The sequence below is a fragment of the Anopheles aquasalis genome, chromosome 2, assembly GCF_943734665.1.
Source record: "Anopheles aquasalis chromosome 2, idAnoAquaMG_Q_19, whole genome shotgun sequence".
Lineage (NCBI taxonomy): Eukaryota > Metazoa > Arthropoda > Insecta > Diptera > Culicidae > Anopheles > Anopheles aquasalis.
In genome coordinates, this window is record NC_064877.1 from 80729830 (window position 1) to 80750646 (window position 20817).

General features: G+C 48.8%; 1 protein-coding gene across 1 annotated transcript in view; it reads left to right on the forward strand.

Annotated features, from left to right (window-relative positions):
* The first annotated feature begins 3224 nt into the window (after nt 1–3224).
* Nucleotides 3225–20817, forward strand: part of LOC126572476 (neural cell adhesion molecule 1-like) — a 192059-nt gene continuing 174466 nt past the window's right edge. The window contains exon 1 of the mRNA XM_050231822.1: nt 3225–3409. The gene's annotated coding sequence lies outside the window, so the exon portion shown is untranslated. The remainder of the gene's footprint in view (nt 3410–20817) is intronic.

Here is a 20817-nt window from a genome sequence, read left to right on the forward strand (position 1 = left end):
AGCCACAAAGAACTCCATCCAAGCCATGGGTGCATAAATGATCGATATCTCTCTTCACGCGCACCTGATGGCCACTGTTCTGTTCCCGTTTTCCTCTGCAAGCCGTATCGAGTGACGTATCTGGCACAAGCTCCTCAGCTTCTTCCTTCCTTCCAAACCACCACCTCGCTTTTCGGATGCAACGAGATGTGTATCAAAGAGAACGTCGAACGTGGTACGCCGGAACGGAAGCAGAAATTAAAATGAAACAGAACTCATTTCCAAACACTAAGATTAGTCTGCACATTCCGGTCTATCTTCGTCACCATCAAACGGCATTGCACTCTCTTTGGAATGAATGAAGCAAGAGGTGAAAGGATGGTTGGAAGCAAACGAGGAACCGGAAGTCACCTTTCCCCATCCTTCCGGGGGCGTGCAGCTAATGTGAACACCACACGGCACCGCACACCGGCACCGTGTAAAGCCTAATTTCTCCATCTCCGAAGCATCAAACGAATAGGGTCTGCCATTGAAAAAAAAGAAGGAAAACCTCCAAACACCACCCCGGCACCACACCTCTAGGACTTGTTCCAGTTCCAGCTTCTTGAATGATCGAGCGTCGACCGGCCGTGATGGAAATTCTTTTCATACACTCCGTCATCAGCAATCATCATCGTCCTGCCGGTTGCCGGAGGTAGGTCAGGTGTAGACGAGTCGAGACCGTCGACCGTAGTGCAGAACAACAGCCAGTCGGATGGGAGGACGAGTTGGGAATAACCGGTTATCCGTTCACCGTCGGGAGCACTGGCAGGATATTCATTAGTGAGCACGGGGCACTCGTGGACGCCGCTGCTGCTGATGTGTTGATTCCGGGGCAGCGTAGCGTCAAGTTTCAACTGCTCTATATTTACACAAGATGGGGTGAATGATAATTTATTTCACCGGAGTACGGTGCGTTCCGCTTGGTAGGGAGTGGTTTTTTTTTCTTTCTGCTCGCGCTCTGTCTCTCTCCTTTCATTCGGAGAACCCTCGTTGCACATCTGCCGACGGTGTGCCCGGAATGGCGAGGTTCGAGTGTGTTTGCATAACATCTCACACCTGGCCCCGGCTAATGCTGCCATCAACCGACGATCTAGGGAATTTCTTGCCGTCGCGAGTGTTTCTCGATTCGCGGTGCACACGCTCCTCGTCCCTCTTCTCTGTTTGTCTTCTCAAGAGCCTTTGTGGTGGATAGTTTTGCGGTTTGTGGTGCCAATGGCAATGCAGCGCGCAATCGTGCCTTCTTAATCATTCGCCCCGGTGCGTCTAGTGCTGTCCTCGGTGAGTCTCGTCTCGTCTGGCTTATAATTGTCTCGAGGAAAATGAGGACATTTTTCTGCCCACGCTTTGGCCACGGGAAAGCTGACGCACGGTCGGTGTTCGGTGGTCTGGGACTCTAATCAAAGAAGGGGACGTTTTTAATCAATGCCACAACTTATCGCGCTAAGGGACTGCACGATGGAGCTCACTCACTTGGCGTAATCGAGGAATTGTAGTTTCTTGGTTATTGTTTGTCAGAACTGCATTGGATGGATTGGAACGTCCCTGAAGCATAATCAATAACGTAGAAGCGGAGAACTTCGATTTCTGGGGAGCATATTGTTTACATTACAGATCCCGCGGGAAACAGTAAAAAAATGCATTAGCTATGAAATAACATGGTGGATTCTTTCCACTTGTTACTTCACGGATCGATTTTCTAGTGTACCAGCAGCTACTAACTGTTTTGTAAAGTAACTAAAAGTGCACTTAAGGTGATTTGAACGAGCGAAAGGTGATGGTAATGACAACTTTTATGAATCATTAATTTAATTTTTCAAAGTAAATGTCATATCAAACTACATTTGTTCTAGTATGTTTGATTTTGGGAAAGTTTAGTTAAAAATTTCATCCATGGCATCATTTTTAGGAGGGCGTTATCCTATGCTTTGTCCTGGTAGCCTAATCGAAGTTTCGAAGATTGTTCATGTTTTGGCAGCGGTTTGCAGTTGAAAAAATGATCACACTATGATGGAGACGAATTGATCTATGATTAAACCGGGTTCGTCGCTTAAATCTTAGTGAGCAAGTCTTTTGATACTGACCAACAACGGTACCCATCGTAGCTGCTTGATGGGTCATCAGAAAAATACAAATAAAAATTCTTTTCAAAGATTATAAGTTTATCCAAGTAGCCGCGTTGAGTTTTTAATGAATTTACAATTTTTCGATTTTTGGCAGATTTTTTAAGTTCAAAAAGAGATGTTTTTTGCGATTTTGCCTAAAAACGTATTATTTAAAAAAAAGTATCAACAATTTTCAAGAAGACACAACGGCGCTACCTGGCAAAGAGTGTACAGATTATGTATTAAAAATTTCGAATCGATCGGTTCAGTAGTTTTTATGCTACGAAGGGCACCGACTTTGAAAACGATGGATTTCGGAAATGCGCTTTAAAAAAAATGGAAAAATCTCAAAAGACTTGTAATGAATGACTCGAACAATTTCAAAAGTTACGGTTCAAAAGGATAAACACAATTCAATCTACGGCCCTTATCCTTGCCAGAAATGAATGTGGTTCCTTCACTCTGTTCACCGGGTGCGAGCATGAATCTTTCCACCCTTCGAGTCACGCATCCTTGCAAATGAATCAGCTAGCAACGTTTATCCTGAAACATAGCGCACCGTGCGCTGTTCATGTATCCTGCCCCACCGGTACCACCGGAAGAACCGCTCTGCTACATTCTCCGCCGAAAGCATCCTGCGCGTCTGCGCCAGTTCACCGGGTGGGCCAGTTCATCGGAACGAACCAACGTTTCATTTTACAGTGCAACCGTTCATCAGTGGCCACGGCTATCCCGACCAAAAACATTCCACAGTGCAGCGCTCGCCTTTAGCTCATCGAGTAGCCACTGCGTCTCACTCTCATTACCAAGGACGACTCGGATTCGTTCGCTCGCTCCCTCCCTCTCTCGTGTGGCTGGAACCGAGCCGAAAATTCCGCCCGAACGGTGGCCGATCTGGACGGGATTCACGGTAGCGTCAGGATTGCCTCACGGCACCACCCTCGGATGCCTCTTCTTCACCTTTGCACCGTCGTTGTGCTAGGCGCTGCTGCTGCTGCTGCTGCTGGCTAGCATGTTCCGCCGCCGGAGGCCGTCGGTTCGGCAGGACCGAGCCAGATTTTTACCTCAGTATCAATTTGTCACTGGTCCGGTTGTGATCCGGTGTGCATAATACGTGCGTTACGTGGCGTTTCGGTTTGACGTTTTTTGACGGGACGTCCGCTCCGGTGCCGTTTCCGTCCCGTCAGCGCGTACTGCCAACCAGCGCTTCCGTTCCGTGGGCCAAAGGTGCGTGCGGTATTGTTGCTGGTGAGCTGTGCCGGTTGCTGTGTATGTGTGCGTGGTGTGTATGTGTGCATTTCCGATTGGAAACTCCTCCTTCCTCCACTCTCTCTCTCTCTGCTCGACATTCTCGACTTAAAGCTGGCCACTAGCCGAGAACCACATCACACCGATTCCGAGGACATTAGAATGGACCTCCGGATCTAGGAACAACCCAAAAAGTGCTTGCATTCCGGGAGATACGTCCGCGTGCGTGCTAGTTAATAATAGCATTCGCTAGAAATCACTCAATGCTGCGGCAGCAAACCAGTTGCCCACTACGGGAACCCCGTGTTATCGATTTCGATAAAACTTTATCGACCGACCCGTGCTCCTGCTCCGTGATATCCCCTGGAGCAAATTTCGGTGCAAAATCTGGCTTAATCCGAGTACCGTTCGTCGGTAGAATTTTGCCATCACTTTTTTTTTGCGTCTTCTTTCTTTTAGTTTAATTTCGACGGAAACTTTTCTGGCTTTTTTCGTCGAAATCACGCTCCAATCCTCGGGGCACAATTGGCGCAAAGGATCTGGTCGGGAAAGTACCCTCAGCCTCGGGGTACCATACGCGAGTGGCGGATCAGATCAAAGTGAAGCGTTGGCGTTGTTGCTGTTGATCGACCGACCGAGTGAAGTGCTTAGAATTTCCAACAACAACGGCTGACTGGCGCACATTATTTTTGAAGCGCGTAGCGTGGATTTGAGGCGGATATGGCGGAAAGGCCACGCTGAAGCAGAAAGTTGCGAGTGAGCGCGACCAACAACGTCAAGCTACCACAACGAAGCAGGCCGCGGAGCAAAGAACCCACAGAAAGAATAATCTCGTCAAATTAAATCTGATTAATTGACGGACCACGTGAGCCAGGGGTGGGGGGACGAGAAAAGCGAAATCCGCGAGGCCACGAACTGGTGGAAAATTTGCAATATTTTCCCTACACCAGACGCTCGCTCGCTTCCGGCTGTCACCCGGGGCTGGTGGTATAACTTTGTTGCAGATTGGGATTGTGCTTTGTTTTAACTTTTGTCCGCCTTCTTGCGACCATTATTACGTGCCAACGGCAGCACCCGGGTCTGGCCGCTAGCAAAGAAAATGAGTGTATTAAGAAAAAGCCATCCCTCCCCGAGTGGAGTGATTTCCCTCGCAAACGCAAACGCAAAATGCAAAGGAAAGTGGAAAGTGGAAAGTGAAAATTGTTTTTAGAACGAAAACGCTCCATTTCGCAGTTCCGGTCCCTTTCCGGTGTCCGCTGTTGGTTTTTTTGTTGTTGTTGCTGCTTGCTCCTCATTTTCATGTTTCGCTGTGTTTTGCTGTCCGCTGCTGTCGTAGGTCGGAATGGATTGGCAGCTGTCACAAATCTCGTCTCGCGACTCGGGACTCAGACCGGGGCGAGGCGACTTGGATTGACATTAAATCGACAATTGCGTCCAGGGCTTTTCGCTACAATCAGTGCGATGCGAATACGTAACACTGGACGAAGTGGCAAACGAAAAGTGGAGACCGAGGTGACCCTCCGGACGAGTGGTTAATGAGGAGATCCGCGTCGCATGGCCGCTAATGACAGTCCCAGGATTCCGCGGGCCAGAGTAAAAGGATTAATTAAATTCATTAAACAACACTAATCTGATGTGCGCGTCTACTCGTTCACATCCTGGAGTCTCACAGGGAAACGAACTGGATACATTGGTCCAGGACTTTCTCTTAGAGTACCTTGTTTCACTCCGAGGTCCTCTGGTCGGTTGGTTGGGGATCTATCTATCTGTTTTTTCTTCTTCTCATACCTCATTCCTGCGCTTTGCGTACGTCGTTATCTCGTTGGCAAAGACCGAGAGACCGAGAGCAGCGATTGGAAACATGGGTCTGAGAGTGAAAAATAAGCAAATTAATAAGGCCAGCGAGGACCGTCTCACGGCCCGATGTCCGGACCGGAGATTAGTGGTGCGTTGGCGTCCACCTTCTGCAGTGGACCGAGCCGTAGTGCTTCAAGTGCTGTCCTCCCCGGTCAAAGACACTCGGGAGCCGGAGCCTCAATCGACCGAGGACACGCAAACGACACGGTATGGCTCTAGCGTAGCGTAGCGATCCCTCTGGCGTTCCTGGACGGTTCCACGAATTTGATTGTCCCTCCTGCGAAACGGAGGTGGTGGTGGTGGTCTTCCTTTGAAATATATGATCCCATTTCCCAGCACAACTTGAAACCTGAGCCGGAAGCACTTTAAGCGGAAGCGCCTTCAGTCTTTCGTAGTCGCAGAGAGAGAGAGAGAGAGAGAGAGAGAGTGTCGTGAATGTGTCGAGAGTAACGAATGTGCGTGTCCAGGGAAGGTGCGTAACACCATCTCCTACCCGTGCCTGGTATGTGTGCAACGGGTGTCTACGGAAAAGCGGAATTCCTCAGTCCAGTCCATTCCTTCCCAAGGGCAAAATCCACGCCTCGCCACGTGGCAGTGTGTCTCTGTGTGTCTGTGTCCGTGTTTGGTGGTGGTTTGTGAGGTGCTTATCTAGCCGTAACAGTGTGCCACCTTCACTACCGCCTTCCCGTTCCTTAAATCCGATCCGTTCCATGTGAAACGAGTAAAAAAACCAACGAGAAGCCAAACCGCCCGTCCTTGGTGGAAAGCAAAATTTAGCGGAAAATCTTCGTTTCAGTCAGAGGCTTTCTGGGGTGGGAAGTTTGTGTCAGCGATTTCGACGCATTGTGTCCCTCTGTCCGCGGTACACACTCGCTCGCGCGCCAAGAACACCGCAAATGCCTCATTTGGAGGGTTTGGAGGGTGAAGCGGCTAAGCAATTTAATTAATGCAAGTGCCACGATGGGCCACGGGCGCCGTTGAGCCAATCGTCGTGTGTCGTCGTCGTCGTCGAGGTGTTGTGGCTCTTTAGTGAACGTTCGTGGCAGCCATGGGATACCATGGGAACGGTGGACACCTGCCGCGAGGAACGAGCAGAACGCCGTAGCTGTGCCGTGGTTCAATTGTAAGGAATCACGCGTAGAACTAAGACGTAACGGAGTCCCGACAATCCCGACAGAGAAAGAACGCAGGTAGGTTATCCAGGCAATTGGCCCGGTCGGTTCGTAATGTGATATGATTAATTTGTTCCCGTGGCCATGGCAGTGGCAGTGGCCGTGGCGCGGTTGATCTGGAATATTACTTCGCCAGGGAGCGCACATGTTGTGATGTTTCTCGCGGCAATTAGAACGACGCCATCGGTGGGCAGTATCGGTAGGATTATTATGTTGAAACGATTAGATTGGAATCAATTTGTGATATGGGGGTGGGAGGGAAGGTACGAGGCAAGTTCCTAATGGGTCCGATGTGTTGACGCCAGTTAACAATCCTAAAATGAGGGGAATAAATAGAATTCCCAGCTACAATGGGATCAAGTGGATAAAGGGAAGGGATTTATTGAATAATCCGTTTCCCGGAAAGAAGCTAATGAAGGTGGCAAATGGACTCTTCCCTGATCCCCTTTTTCAGGGAAAATGATGAGATATGACTTATTTGGATTTTGACATGCTAATGCCTTTTGTGCAGCTTTTATCAGCAACTACATTAAGCTGTCTAGTTACAAGCCCCAGTAAATGCATTCGGCATTGTTATGCATTTCAATTTTATGATGGCAATGATTGAAATATTTGTAAAAGTATTCTTCCCTTCAAAAATGTATAACTAATCACTAGGATTTCAACTTCCCAGCTGGTCCTCTTGCCATCGAACGTTTCAAAAACGCAAACCATACGCTACTACGATGATCACGCCAACGGTTGGCTTAAAATGATGATTGATCATGCTATGGCCGCGCGCACAATGTTGCTTGGATCCGCATGTAACAACCTAATCGAAGCTCCACCTTTCTCCTCGTCCACCAGCAAACAAGAACATTTTGTTTCAAACGCCCACCACAGACCGGCCAGACGGTCGGCCGAGGTACAATGTTGCGTGGGAGCGGGAATCCAACCATCCATCGACGCCCATTGATTCGCATAAACCGAAACGGAACTCCATCGTGCCCGGTTCCGTGTTCGCTCTATTTGGATCACGATTTACTCGCCAGCAACGGCAGCGGATAGGAATCAGCAACAATCCGTAAATGTAGTTACTAATGAAAAGGCGCAACACGAAACACGGGTCTAACAGGCCGTGTAGATCCGGTTCTCTCCTTCTCTTCCTCGCACCAAACCGGAGGAAATGGTATCGAATCGGATCGAAGGAAAAAATATTGTTATCTAATTTCCTTCCTCATCACCAGCAACTCTCTCCCCCCCCAAAAAAAAACCACCACACCATTGGTTCGCTCACGCACCGTGTTCAATAAGGCAAGTGCTGCAATAGATGTAAAGCAGCGGATGTAGCGGGGAAAATGGTAGACCGCCGCTCTCGCTGCTGCCGTGACAAATGAGGCGAAGAAGGACGAAATCGGTGGCCACCGCGTTGTGCTGTGCTGTGCTCGTCGTCCGGAACCATGGTGAGGCCCAATATCCGGGCCCAGGGGGTGTTTCGAGGGGAGGGGGCGTGCTATCACATCGACAAATACATCGATCGTACAGTTCCGGTTCGAGGGTTTTTTCGCACGTTCTGTCCTCGCTTTCCACGCGCGCTGCTCGAGCAGTTCTTGCGTTCGATAGGATAGGAGACGCTGGCAGGCGTCATGAATTATAGGCCTGCTTGCTCTCTCTCCCCCACCTCCCCCTCCTATCGCTCATCGCTTTCTATCGTGGTGCGCCCATCGACAATAATAATCATAAAACAGGAAATAACGATTTCTTGCTGTGCGCCTTCCGCCTTGGAGACCGAAGACGCAGGAGCGGTGGTTCCGTTCATTTTGTCGTTTGTCTTCTCGGATGCGGATCTCGGACCTGATCTGTTTCGCGTTTCGCATTGTGGTGATAGGTGATAAGGCTGGCGGTATGGTTGTCTGACGGCGTGGGACCAGTGGGTCCCTTGGTGCGTGACAGAAATGGTGTTTGGTGGAAAACCGGTGACAGCATCCCTTGGATCTAATCGGAACCGAGTTATGACGGAGGGAATCGTCTAGAGCAGTGGTCTTAAGCTCGCGGCCCGCTAAATTATTTTGTGCAGAACGCGGCCACTTCCACGCTCAAGGTGTACATTAGTGTTGAGTTTATATGTCTTATGCATTTTCATTTTAAGTATATGTGACAAATAAAGATTAGTAGTATACTTTCAACATTTAAACATTCACCCTGGGTTATTTAACCTTTTAAATTGCAAATAAAAAACCACTTGAAAATTACCGGTTACCTGGCGCCTCCATCATCGGATTTTTTCCATCGGAGTAACATCATTTCATTTTTCCATCGCAGCGCCCAGTTTTGGAATTGCCTTTATTTCTATGGCCACGAACACTGGAAAAAAATAATTTAATAAATCCACGTACCTTCGAATTATGTGGTGAAATGGCCCGTGGACTGGTTAATACTTTCTTCTGGAGCCCACATGCAAATATGAGTTTGAGGACCCCTGTTCTAGAGCAGGCCTTGGGAGAATTTTGAACGCAGTTGGCTAGACAGTGTGCTGCATGGGCACCAAAATGGAGTTCAAGTGATGTACTCCAAATGTTCTTGTTAAAATAAAAAAGCAAACGATCAACGCTCGCCCAATAATTAAGTCCCCAAACGCCTGTGCTGTCTTCCCAGAGGTCCCACAATTGCCGTAATGCTATAAACTTTGACGTTTATGAATTCGCGTGAACTTTCTAACGAAGCCATTTGACTGATGAAAATGTCACCGCAACCGGACCCGTTACCGGTCCCGTTGGCGCTCGTCCCGCAATCCACAACAAAACACCTGTAAATCATGTAAACTGCGCCCTCCCTGCTCGAGCAACAAATTGGCACCGGCAGAAAATGGCGGATATTAATAGACACATTCACGAATCGAGGCGACTGCTGCAGCTCCCCCGGTCGGCGGTGTATAGATCAGGGACCGGCAGCACTCTTCCATTAATGGCCATTGGCCCTTGGCGGGTGTCTGTTTGTGTTTTTGGCTTTCATTTTTGGTGGGATAATTTGCGGTTTGTGAAAGTTTTGTGCAGTTTATCAGCTGCTGGAATGCGTCGCGTGGCCAAATTATGAAATCCCATCGCAGCACCGCTCAGGTAGACACTCTACCCCCCCCCCCCCTTGTCCCCTTTTGGGAGAAAGAGATTAGCATTAAAAGCTTTGCCAAGTGATTTATCAGACGCCGCGCAACAAGGAGGTGGAGTGAGGCGAAATGGTTGTTTGGTTTATGTTTCGGTATCAGCGCATCGGTAGCCACGATGAGGTCAGATGGTCCGTGAGCTTACTCAGCGTCCATTTCTACCACCTCCTGGGAGTGCTCCGTCCGAGTGGTCTGGAGCAAAGTTTTCCTCGGGGCCACGGGAATCATTCCGCAGTACCGGCCACCGTCTCGAAGGCTTCTTGTGCAAATGTTCTTCCAATTGTCGGTAGCCACTGGGCATCAGACGCTACTCCATGATGGCTGGCTGGCGAGGTGGCTGCTGGAATGCTGGAGCGTACCGGACTAGAGAGCAGCGAAGGAGAAAAGTTCGAACCACTTCGAGGTGGTTTTTGGTGCATTTCGGGTGGAAAGGAGGCAACAGCAGGATGATGGCGCACTAGGTACACTTAGCCAGCCCCGCACGGAGAACCAAAGAATGGAAGAAGAATCAAAACTTCCAGCTTGCGACTCTAGATAAATTGATTGCGATAAGTTCCGGCGGCGGCGACGGCGGCGACGCTCTGATAGCGGAATTCGGCCACGGTGTCTGAGCCTGCGGGGAGGCGAGTCCCATTATTGTTATTATTATTTTCATTTGAAGGTGTCTGGAGTGGCCTGGTGGCTCGCTCCGTGGCTCCGAGAAACACATTAGGGCGTGACATGCGGACGCGAACCCCCCGGGGGAGGGAACCCGACGACGACCCGGGCCAAGATCGTTAGCGTTTTACAGCTTTGCGTCACTGCTCTGTGTGTTTTGGGCGGGTGGAATGCTGTGCCATGCCCTCGCACAGCATGACCATGACATTTAAGCTCCGCGGGGGCTTCCACGGTTGCTCAGCTGGCAAGCAGTCCCGCTGTGCTCGGCACCGGACTGGCCTCAAATCGGTGGACGATGGAAAAGCACCGCTAGGGGGTGGAATTAAATTTTCAAGAATTATATGTTGTGGAAAATTTGTCGATTCCCGCTCGCGATAACGATACTGGCGGTCGCTCGGTGTTTGGTCTTGGTTTCTTTCTTCCTTCCTTCCGACGACGCCCGCGACGGGGGATCAGCGACTTTTGGCGAATGGCTTTTGCGTTGAATTAGTGTGTGCTGTGCTTGTGTCAGTGTGGTTGAAGTCAACGGTAATGGTACAAACTTTTCCACCAGCTCAAGGACCGGCGCCGGACTTTAAGTGGCATCGAATTTGCCTTCTTTCCCCTCTCCGTGGTACCGAGCATTAGACGTCGAGTCGAGAGTCATACGAATGGAGTGGAGTGGAATTATTTATACAAAAAAATAAGGACGTTTGAGGAGTATACGTTGCAGCAGCAGCAGCTCATTTACCTTTACATTAGGTCCTTGAAGCCGTGACCTCTTTGAATGTGAACTCCATATACCTCAGCGAATACCGGGAGTTGGTTGGGACACGGTTGCTGCTACTGAGGCAGTTTGGAAATTCCATCATCCAAGCGACCTTTGAAGCACCAGCTAACATCAACACAGAACTGACTCAAACACAAACACATGCTCCGTGAGTGAAGTCGAAAACCTGCACCCTCCTGCACTCCGTCAATTGTTGCTTTGACCTTCGAGCCTGTACGTTACTCAACTTTGGCCGGCGGTGCGTCAACAGCAGTTCTAGAGATCACCAACAGTCCCAGGCCCCTCAGAGGTTGCTCTGATGGATTTGAAGCAACACCAGTTGTGCGTTTGGATCTAGCAAGCGACCAAATTCCGGTGCCTTTCTGGTTGCTGTTTGGACTTTTATCATCCAACGTTTCGCTGACGCTGCACAAACATTTCGGAACCGGTGTACCGGCCGCGTACGGGTGCGCACAGAGCGAGACATCGCCCCCCCCCCCCCCCTTTTTCGCCGGAAACTCATTCGAACGAACTATAATTCGCAAACAGCGAACAGTCCGGGACGACAAGCGCGAGTTGCACTCAACCGGAGAGGACCGGAGTCCAACGAGACGACCAAAAGTAAACCCCAAATTCATCGTCATTCCATTCCTCCGGGACCTCCAATTCCCCGCACGCACACACTCGGTTGTTGGTCGCGAACATTGTTTACTCTCGAGAATGCGCCGCACCGCACCGAGTCGCTCCGGGTTATGGGGCAGGGACGGTTCGTGTTTGCACACCTCTAACTCTCTCCATCAATTCAACTGTCCCCGGGTGTGCGGTTGATTGAGTGCATCCATGCTGCAATCCTTCTTGGGCAGTGCACTCTACGGTCGGCGTAAATCAAAACTCCGGCCAAACTCCGGGGGCATCCTTCTTCCACCGGGCCAGAAGTCGAAGCTGTTTAAACTAATGCCATGAGCTATAGGGGCCTTATTGATACAGCGAGATAAAGTTCATCCTAGAAGCGTTATGTTTATTGACGTACAGACAACAAGCTGGAGATCGTTTCTGTTCTCGCTCCACTGGCATCATATCCGATGGTCCGGTGAGGATTGGATTGGACTATGACGAGGATAGTTGTAGACGCTGTAACTGTGCTATCTGGTCAGAATTTGGTGCTGGAACAAAACGCTTCTGTTGGCAAATTCCTATCGATATGAGAGTCTGCAGGATGTCGAACTTGGCTCTACGGTAATCTCTTTGGGATAGAAATCTGAATGGTACGAGCTTCAGTTGGTGTGTTTCTTTCGGAGCACTCTTGGGATTTGTATTAAGGAGTGTTTGAAAGGCAAACGAATCTTCAATTATTAGGAACTTTTTACTCTCCTTCTGCTCTGATAGCTTGTTCAAAAGATTTTCCACCGATTTTAAGTCCCATCTTCTGATAACTCATATTTGATTTTATTTGAGGACCTTTTACTATCAAAGATCCGCTCCTTCGTTCGAACACTCTGACGCGCAGCCAAAGGTAAAGCTCTCAAATGATGGCTGCGTGTCAAATAAAATCATTACTCACGACAATGCAAATGGCGGTGGCGTGAGTGGCATTTCAAAATCGAACTCCACGGAGAACACATACACAGCGCCCATTACATATTCATGCTGGTCGCTTACGCTCGATATATGCTCGTAAAACCGCCCCACAAGCACCCTCCTGCTGAGTTTCTATGCCTTGAAAATGAATGTTTCTCATAAAAACGGAACAGACCATCGGTCCTGCGGAACTTGTCCGTCAGGACACTATCGAGAGTGAGTGAAAGTGCGTGTAAAATGTTCTTGTTTTGGTCGCGGGAAACAAAACAAAAAAAGGCACAAAAGGAAACGCATGCCCGTAAAAAATGACAAAATTCGCACGCTTTGCTGCTGTTAGGCCTAAGACCTTGCTAGGACCACCATCATGATCATCATCATCATCAACAGCAGCAACAACAGCACCTCCGTGTGGTGCTGGGAAAATGAAATTCGATCAGCATAAGGAGCGAACGTTCATACACCTTGCACCACCTGCCTGGCTGTTCTGCTGTCAGTCACGCGACTTCTCGCAGCCGCGCCTCGCGCCTTGTTGTTGAGCGTGTTTTTTGGGCCGTGAAAGTGAGAAGTGAAATAAGAATATATGCCGCACGTCAGATGTAAATAAGTGGCGTCTTTCAACGGTGAAAATGAAGCTGAAAAAGATGGAAAAGAAGTAGCGGCGGATCGGGAAAATAAATAAGAATAAACATATCGCTTCAAAATACCTCGACAGTGAAACCGAACCCAGTGGAAGCCGCTGCCGAGTGCTACGTTCACACCGCACATACGCGGACACATTGCGCCAAGAGCTTTTCGGTGGCTTTGCCGTGTCTTGAAGTGCGTCTTCAAGACATCGTAGCTCGAACGCTCGCACACAAATCCCTCCACTTGAAAAACAACAAAAAGGCGAAAAAACGTCCTCCACTCGCTGGAAGACGGAAGTTAGAAGCGGAAGGCATACCAGAGAGAGAGGGTGAGAGAAAAAACGAACACCTCGACGCCTGCTGCTGGTGGCGCCAGGTTGCCAGGCCTTCCAATCTGCGTTGACGTGCTGACGAGCGAGGGCTGCGGCGTCTTGCCTACTGCAGGGAAATTGGAAGGCTATCGAAGAAGCAGCAGCAGAAGGAAGAAAAAAAAAACACCGAAAAAGAAAAATAAAGTACATGTGCAAATAACGAATAACCCACATCACTTTCAATACCGGCTGCTCTTGTAGCTCAGCCGCCGCACCCCGAAGCCCAAGTACGTTGTGCTCCGCGAGGCTGAAAATGTTCGTCAGCGAAAACGCGCGCCTGAGCTGACAAAAGATGAAAAATGGGAAACGCATAAAAAAGCGCCTCACGAACGCGACCAGGGGAAAATGCGTGAATGCTTCCGTCCGTCCGTTCGTTCGTTCGTTCGTTGGATGTTTTTCTTGGAGTGCCGCAGGCTATCATCATCTTCGAGTGCTGAAGCCGCGATTGGTTTCGCATTTCGCTGTGTTGTTGTAATGATAAGAATGGAGAAAAAAGGCCGCAGGCTGGAGACAAGGAAATCGGCCAGAAACTGGCAACTTCCTGGGCAGGTGAACGCACACCGAGAGGCCGGAGACTCTGATTGATGAATGGATTGATATTTCTTTTTATTTGTTTCGCGCATTTCTTCGGGTTTGTTTCGTTCTTTTATGGTGTTCAAGGTAAGAACACCGCGCCCGGAGGTGTAATGCAGCAGCAGCAGCGTTCTGTCTGAGGCAATCGGTAACGATTCCATTCCATTGCTGGTGGCTCACTCAGGGAAAGACCACGAGAGATGGTGAAAGTTTGTTGTACGACTTTTGATTCGCGCGAAATATTTCTCATTATCTCGGGTCGAGTGTTTTCTGCGCTTGCGGTGTCCTTGGTCATTGTGTTGTGTCGCCATTATTGGTAAAAAAGTAAACAGTGCTGACGGTGGGGATGTCGCTGGGATCTGTGCGGTTTATAACAGTTTTGGAGTCTCAACTGTAACGTGGTTTTCTAATCCCAGGACTAGGAATTTGAAAACCTGTAAAAAGCGCTCTCTAAATGTCTCAATTTTGATCGCAATATCTTGGAGTTGGAAGTCGAAATGATGCAAAAAAGCAATTATGTACCAGCACTTTACCGTTTTGCTGTTTTTACCTTGACAATACTCCTTCAAAACTCCTTCTGAAAAGTGAATTCACTGATAAAACATTATTCAAATACTTATTCGAATAGATTGTTTAAGCAAAGTTCAATAATAGTTTGGGTTTATTCTAGTTGTAAATCCAGTTGTATGAATAATTCTTGCTCATATATCGGTCAGGAGCAAACTATGTTTGTATGCCAATACCAAATTTGAATGAAAAGGTGCTCTTTGCATATGCTATAACAACAAGCTACTATCGCTTGTTGTTGATCATTTTGGAAAGAAATTTTGGTAAAATATTTCTAAAACTGCTTAACAAAAAGCAAAACAAGCAATGAAAGTTTTATGTTTAAAAACAATTAACAACAGGTGTACGGAACGAACTATTTTGAACAACAAAAGCCCGTATGCCGCTCAGTGTAAGCTCTTCTCGTGATGCTACCAGCAAACCAGAGCAGAATCTCAAGTAGCAACCACCTAACCAACACTTTTAAGTGCTTATCAATTCCCGATGTATCAAATAAACAATTTGGCCCTCCGGAGTGGTGCCACTGGAGCACCAGGATCAAGCGTGCACCACGCGCCACCAGTCCATAAAGTGGATGGCTTTTGGGTTGTTTTATTTATTGTTCGTTTGAAACCGGATCGCAGGGAAGGGAAGGCCAGCTAGGGCCCCAGGTAGGACGCCGGAGTAGCTGCCAAGCGATGCCATCCAGGACCGATTGCGGTGTGATTCGAATTCAATTACATCCGTTGCCGTTCCGGGAGGCTCCGGGTAAGGTACATTGCACACATTTGCCTTTTGCACGTTGTCGATGTTGGCTTTTCCCGGGAAAAAGGGCCACTCGGGGGTCTGCCGGCACCATTATTGGTGGGATTACTCGGGAGCACCTACCTGGTGAACCCGGGGGTTTCCGGAGACGGAGTCGAAGAAGGACGCCCTGGAGGTAAAACAGGGGAATAGAGAGAAAGACAAAGGGAGCGAGAGAGAGAGAAAGGGAAGTGGAAAAAAAAGTTGCTTCCCCGCCCGGAGTAAGAAAAATGTCCATTTCCCATCTCCCGCAAAAAAAAAAGCAGAAACAGTGGAGTAAACGGCGAGTGGAGTAAAGGGAGGGAGCGGTAAGGCCACAACAACCCATGTCACAACTTGTAGCGAACGATAAAGTTTTTAGGTGATTTTATTTATTCTCATTTTTTACGTCCAAGCAGCCCACCACCAGCAACCTCGGAGCGGGGATAACGGAGACAACGGAATACCGGGACCTTTCCGTTTCCTCGCTTGCTTGCTTTGCTTGCTCGCTTACCATGCGAGTCTGCAATGGTCTGCGAACCGAGTGGTGAAGTACTCCTGGGGAAGCCCACGGGTTGAAGTGGAGTGGAGGGGCCACTACCACTGGCAAAAGACAGAGAAGTAGTACCAAAGGAAGGAGCAGCAGCAGCAGCAACACAAGGGACTGGCCCCAAGGCCTAACAATGGTGCTCCAAATGGGCGCCCCCGAAATGGCCCCTCAAGAAACGAAAACGGTGATGTTTGATGTTCGTCGTCGTCCTACTGTGCCCGGTGCCCCGGTACCTGTGGTCCTGTGGAATGTACTTCTTTGTTCGCTCACCGAACCGCCCAACTCTCACTCAACTCGGCACATACGTCGGGGACGACGAACGGGGACGTCGAGGACATACGCGTCGCGTCCGTAGAAATGTGTGACTCCGCTGTGCGCTTCGGAATCGTTGCTCTGGGGCGACGCATTTTGTCTTTCGTGCTTTCCAGTTCCTTCTTCATCTTTTTCTTCCTCTTTTTCGTGTGTTGTTTTCTTGGATTCGCTCCTTGGCCCTCCCGTTAAGCCTTGATCCCTAGAGCGTACCTTAAGCCGCTCGCCGCCGTCGTTGGTTAAGTGAGGTAAGCAGTTTCTCTATCAGGACCACCAGCACCATCACCTCCACTAGGCGTCTGGCCATCCGGAGATTGTTTGTATTCCTTCCCTTCCGAGTAGCCGCCGTGCCTTTAAGACTTTCCCTTCACTTGCGGGGGTTGAGTTCCCTTTTTTGGGCTCGAGCGTCGAGAAGTGAAAAACGGCTCCCGATGGATCATGGGGTGGGTTGGGCGGCGTGGGGGGTGAAAGGCGCGAAATTCCTGACCCCAGGAGACACCCCGACGGAGACCGGGAGGTGTCTGGAATGCCATCGCAAAGGGTTGAACGAGCGCATCGCATGGATATCCATCGATCCATCTGGTTAGATCGCTTGGGAGCCCTGGGAGATCGCTTCTCGTTCCGCTCTGCTTCTTCACTTCGACATCGACAGTCTCGTGTCTTTGTGGCCCTCCTTGGGCTTGGGGTGGGATGGAAATCATTTTCTCTTCAAGCTCGCTTCCCGTTTGGGGATCTTCCGTGTGTCATGTCGACGTGACAAGTTGGAGGTGGTAAGCAAAACCTCGTCAAAGGTTGACTCCGGCGGAATGTTGCTTGGTGTGTCTGGTCAGGCCAGTCGGGACTCCCGCGGGGGGCCGCGAAAGGCAAGGTGTCTGTGGCGTGAACGTGACATAAGCCGAAAATGTTGGTGAGCGTTCATGTTGGTGATCCTTTTTGACTGTTGTTGTTGTCTTTGCTGGCTGCTGGTTGCTGCTGATGCTGTTTGTTTAAAGCTACCTGTGCAAGCAACACACAGAGGCCTTTTGGGAACAGAGGCGATTTTTGAGCTCCGTTTTTAGAGGGAGGGAGAATTGGAGCGCTGGATTTTGGCACTGGATATGCGCCCTGAGATTGTGGCAGAGTCTGCGGGGTGTATCTGCGTTTATGCAGCAAACTAAATGCGGATTAATGGAAGATTAGCTGGCTATTGTTGTGCTGAGATTGGGCTGTCTGGCTAGAAAAGCTAATCTTGAATGGGCAGAAAAAAGGCCATTGCAGTCGGTATGTGATGATGTCTTTTGGTTCTAGTGTGCAGCCAGCAAGTTGGTGGTTTTTTTTTTCTTCAGTTGTATTGTTCAGTTCACAAAAATGCGAAAATTGGATTTGTGTTGTTGTGCTACTATAAATTAGGCTGAATATTATGCTGGCCGGGATCTTGTCGTATGCTTTTCAGCCTTCTGATCGGATTAGCCATTTATATGAGAGTTGTAACTGGACTCTGTCTTTAGTTTTCGATTACTTACTTGATTTGTTTGTTTGACAAATCATCTTTAATATCCGCAAATTTGTTAGTTATATTCTATGCCATTGCCTAAGATTCATTTCATAAGATTTGTTCATTCCTGGTTCTTATAAAATTTTATTTTCCAAACTATAGATTAGTGCACACAACTAAATAAAATGCCAACCCAATTAGAGAAGCACACAACTAATTAGAAAGGCAAACGAAATGTAGAAAAGTAGAACACTTGAACCGGATTATCCGACCTAATTCTGTCATAAAGGCCACAATAGAGTGAATAGACTTTGGATCTTGAGCAACCATGAAGATATCCAAACGTTGCCAATTAAAATCAAGTAGACATAGAGGCCCAATTTGAGGTGTGAAAAGTTGTTCACTCCAATGCTAACAAGATGAATACCATACTAATGAGAAGCAGTGCTACTGTTGCTGTTCTGTGGCTAGCGCTCGTCGAGTAATATGTCTCTCCGGAAGCGACCAGAAATGTGGCGCTAATGTAGTGCACCCCAAAGGCCTCACAATAGCGCTGCACCCCATCGCACAACAGGTTGCCACTTTGTCGGCCCCCTCTCATTCGGGGGCTGCTCTTTTGCTTCCAATTACTGGGCTTGCAGGAAGAATCTCGCTCTGCAAGCTCCAGTTAATGCACTTGGCATAGTTCTGCGCAAATCCCCCCTCCACCAGGTGCACTGCAATGATGAAGGGTAATGTTCGCATTTAAATAGTTTCTTCTTCCCCTAGCCAACGCGCGAGCTAATTAGCTCGCATTGCCATAACGTGGCACCCGTGGCCACGTGGGCCCCACTCTGTCTCCTTGTCCATGGCCACACACCTCGGAGCAGAGCAGAAAGTTTAAAATTAATTTTCAACTAATTTCAAATCAAACTCAACCAACATACAACGGAAGTGTCTCGTTGGTGGGCACCACATTTCACCACCAACCCCTTTGGCCACCCATCCCTGGCTGGCTGGCACGCACAAAACTTTCTCAGCCTCGCTTGCCACTCTGCACCACACCACCAAACACCAGCACCAACAGGCGGAGCGTCCTTGGTGGGGAAGGAATTCTTGAAATATTTCGCTCAAACTTGCACTCCGCCGACTAGGAGACTAAGAGAAGAGAAGGACCCACTGGTGTGCCCCATTATCCCCGGGTGCTGACGCTTCAGCCGCTGCTGCTGCGTCAAAGTGGCAACTTTGTACCGGCCGACCACCGGAACCGGTACGCTCCGACTCCGAGGATACTGTGCTGGTACTGCGGTGGTGGTGTGGTAAATATTTCATTAACAATCTAGAAACTATTTAAGTGTAATTTTTCAACAAGCAACGTAAAAAGCCGCGACGGGCCGGGAGGTTGGGACCGGCTGTAAACTCCCGGACACGTCACGAATGCAGTTGCTAACCGAGCCGAGTTAGCAACAATCGACCGGCAACTTTAGCACCGAGGCCACGGCGTCTAAAACGTGGTCAAGATGTGCGCAGAAAGGGAGCGGGAGCGAGGAACAGAGGTGCATTCTTTGCCGGTGAACCGGAAAAAGCGGCAAACCATCGGCACAGGACGCTGTTCGGTTGGTTGTTCGGAGTTAACTAGCGCCCAGATTCATTTAAAGTTAAAACTTTCCCCTGATACTGTTTTACGGAATGCCGTACCGTGTGCCGCTTCTCACGCTTCTTAACGATCAAAAGCTCTCTATCCTGGGCAACAGCACTGCCTCGTGCTCGTGGTGTGCTGCACCGTTGCACCAGGGCCGCGAAACCATGAAAGAGAACAACCAAAACAAAGATCCTTCGCATGGTGGTAGGGGACTGTTGAAAGTAGTTTAAAGTCGTGATACGCTAGTTCCTCGTCCCCGTTCGCGAGCTGCTCCAGGTAAGGCCATGCCAGGTAAGGAACCGTACAGGAACTCGGTAGCTTCCATCTTCAGCAGGTGACGTGGCGAAGACGCTTGCATTGCGGCAAACGTCGTCGTCGTCGTCCAGAGCGTCGACCGCGTCTTCGTCGCGTAAAAGTTTCACGATAATCCAATTTTTCACTGGTTTTTATGGAAGTGGAAGAGTGGGAAAGCACGAGAAAGAGAGAGGAAGAGATAGGTACCCAGCATAAGGGGTTCATGGTGGTCTCGGTTTCTCCGGCTCCGAATGCTTACTTCCGGTTCGCAGAGGGAGTGTCGGCAGATGCAGCTCGCGCGTAAGTGGAGAAAATGTAGGGAAAATGGAGTACCAGCATGCATTTCCACTTTAGCCACCGACCGACCGGATGGCTGGAATAGCTGGTGCCTTTCCCTTGGCTGCATTAAAGGCCAATGTCGAAGAGAATTTACTCGACATTTTCTTACCCGACATACCGACATACGGACTTACGGACACCTGCTTTGCGCGTTTCTCAAGTTTTTTAGCGAACAATGAGCGAACGGAACATTAATGTCATTCTCACAATCGGCCGACATCTGCCATCAGGTTAGTGCCCGGATGCATTATTGGCTGGCAGTGTTCCAGATTTTTTTCTGGTTTGTTCGATAGCGTTGGTTCGTTGCAACATATCGTGAGCAATTTTTCTAGAGGAATTGACTCACGATCGGTTACAAATACGCAGGCAATAACAGCGCTGAAGCCACGGGATTTTATGGCGATTTATATGAGAAAGATTGTAGACAAAATGGAATGAAATATTTAAGATCCTTTTATCTGGTAGGAAAATGAGAGTATGTGATGTAGAATTTATGTTAGTTGTCTTTGAATTATTTAAGCATACAACTTAAATATGATCAGGTGGTTTTGTTCAAATGAGTTGTGAAGCTTTTTTCATAATATACTACGACGAATTGGAAACATTTGTCTTACTTTTTAACACGCAATGTTCACACATTTTCCATAAAATCATGAAATCACCTTAGTACTCCCAGAAATGCTTTCTTGAAAGCAATCGAGAACGAGATTTGTCTTTGTTATCCTCTTCATGAGCTGGATGGAAATAAACGCGAGCACGCTGCGAGAACACACTTAAGATGCACTCGAGCAGATAGCTTCCGTAACTTTCCA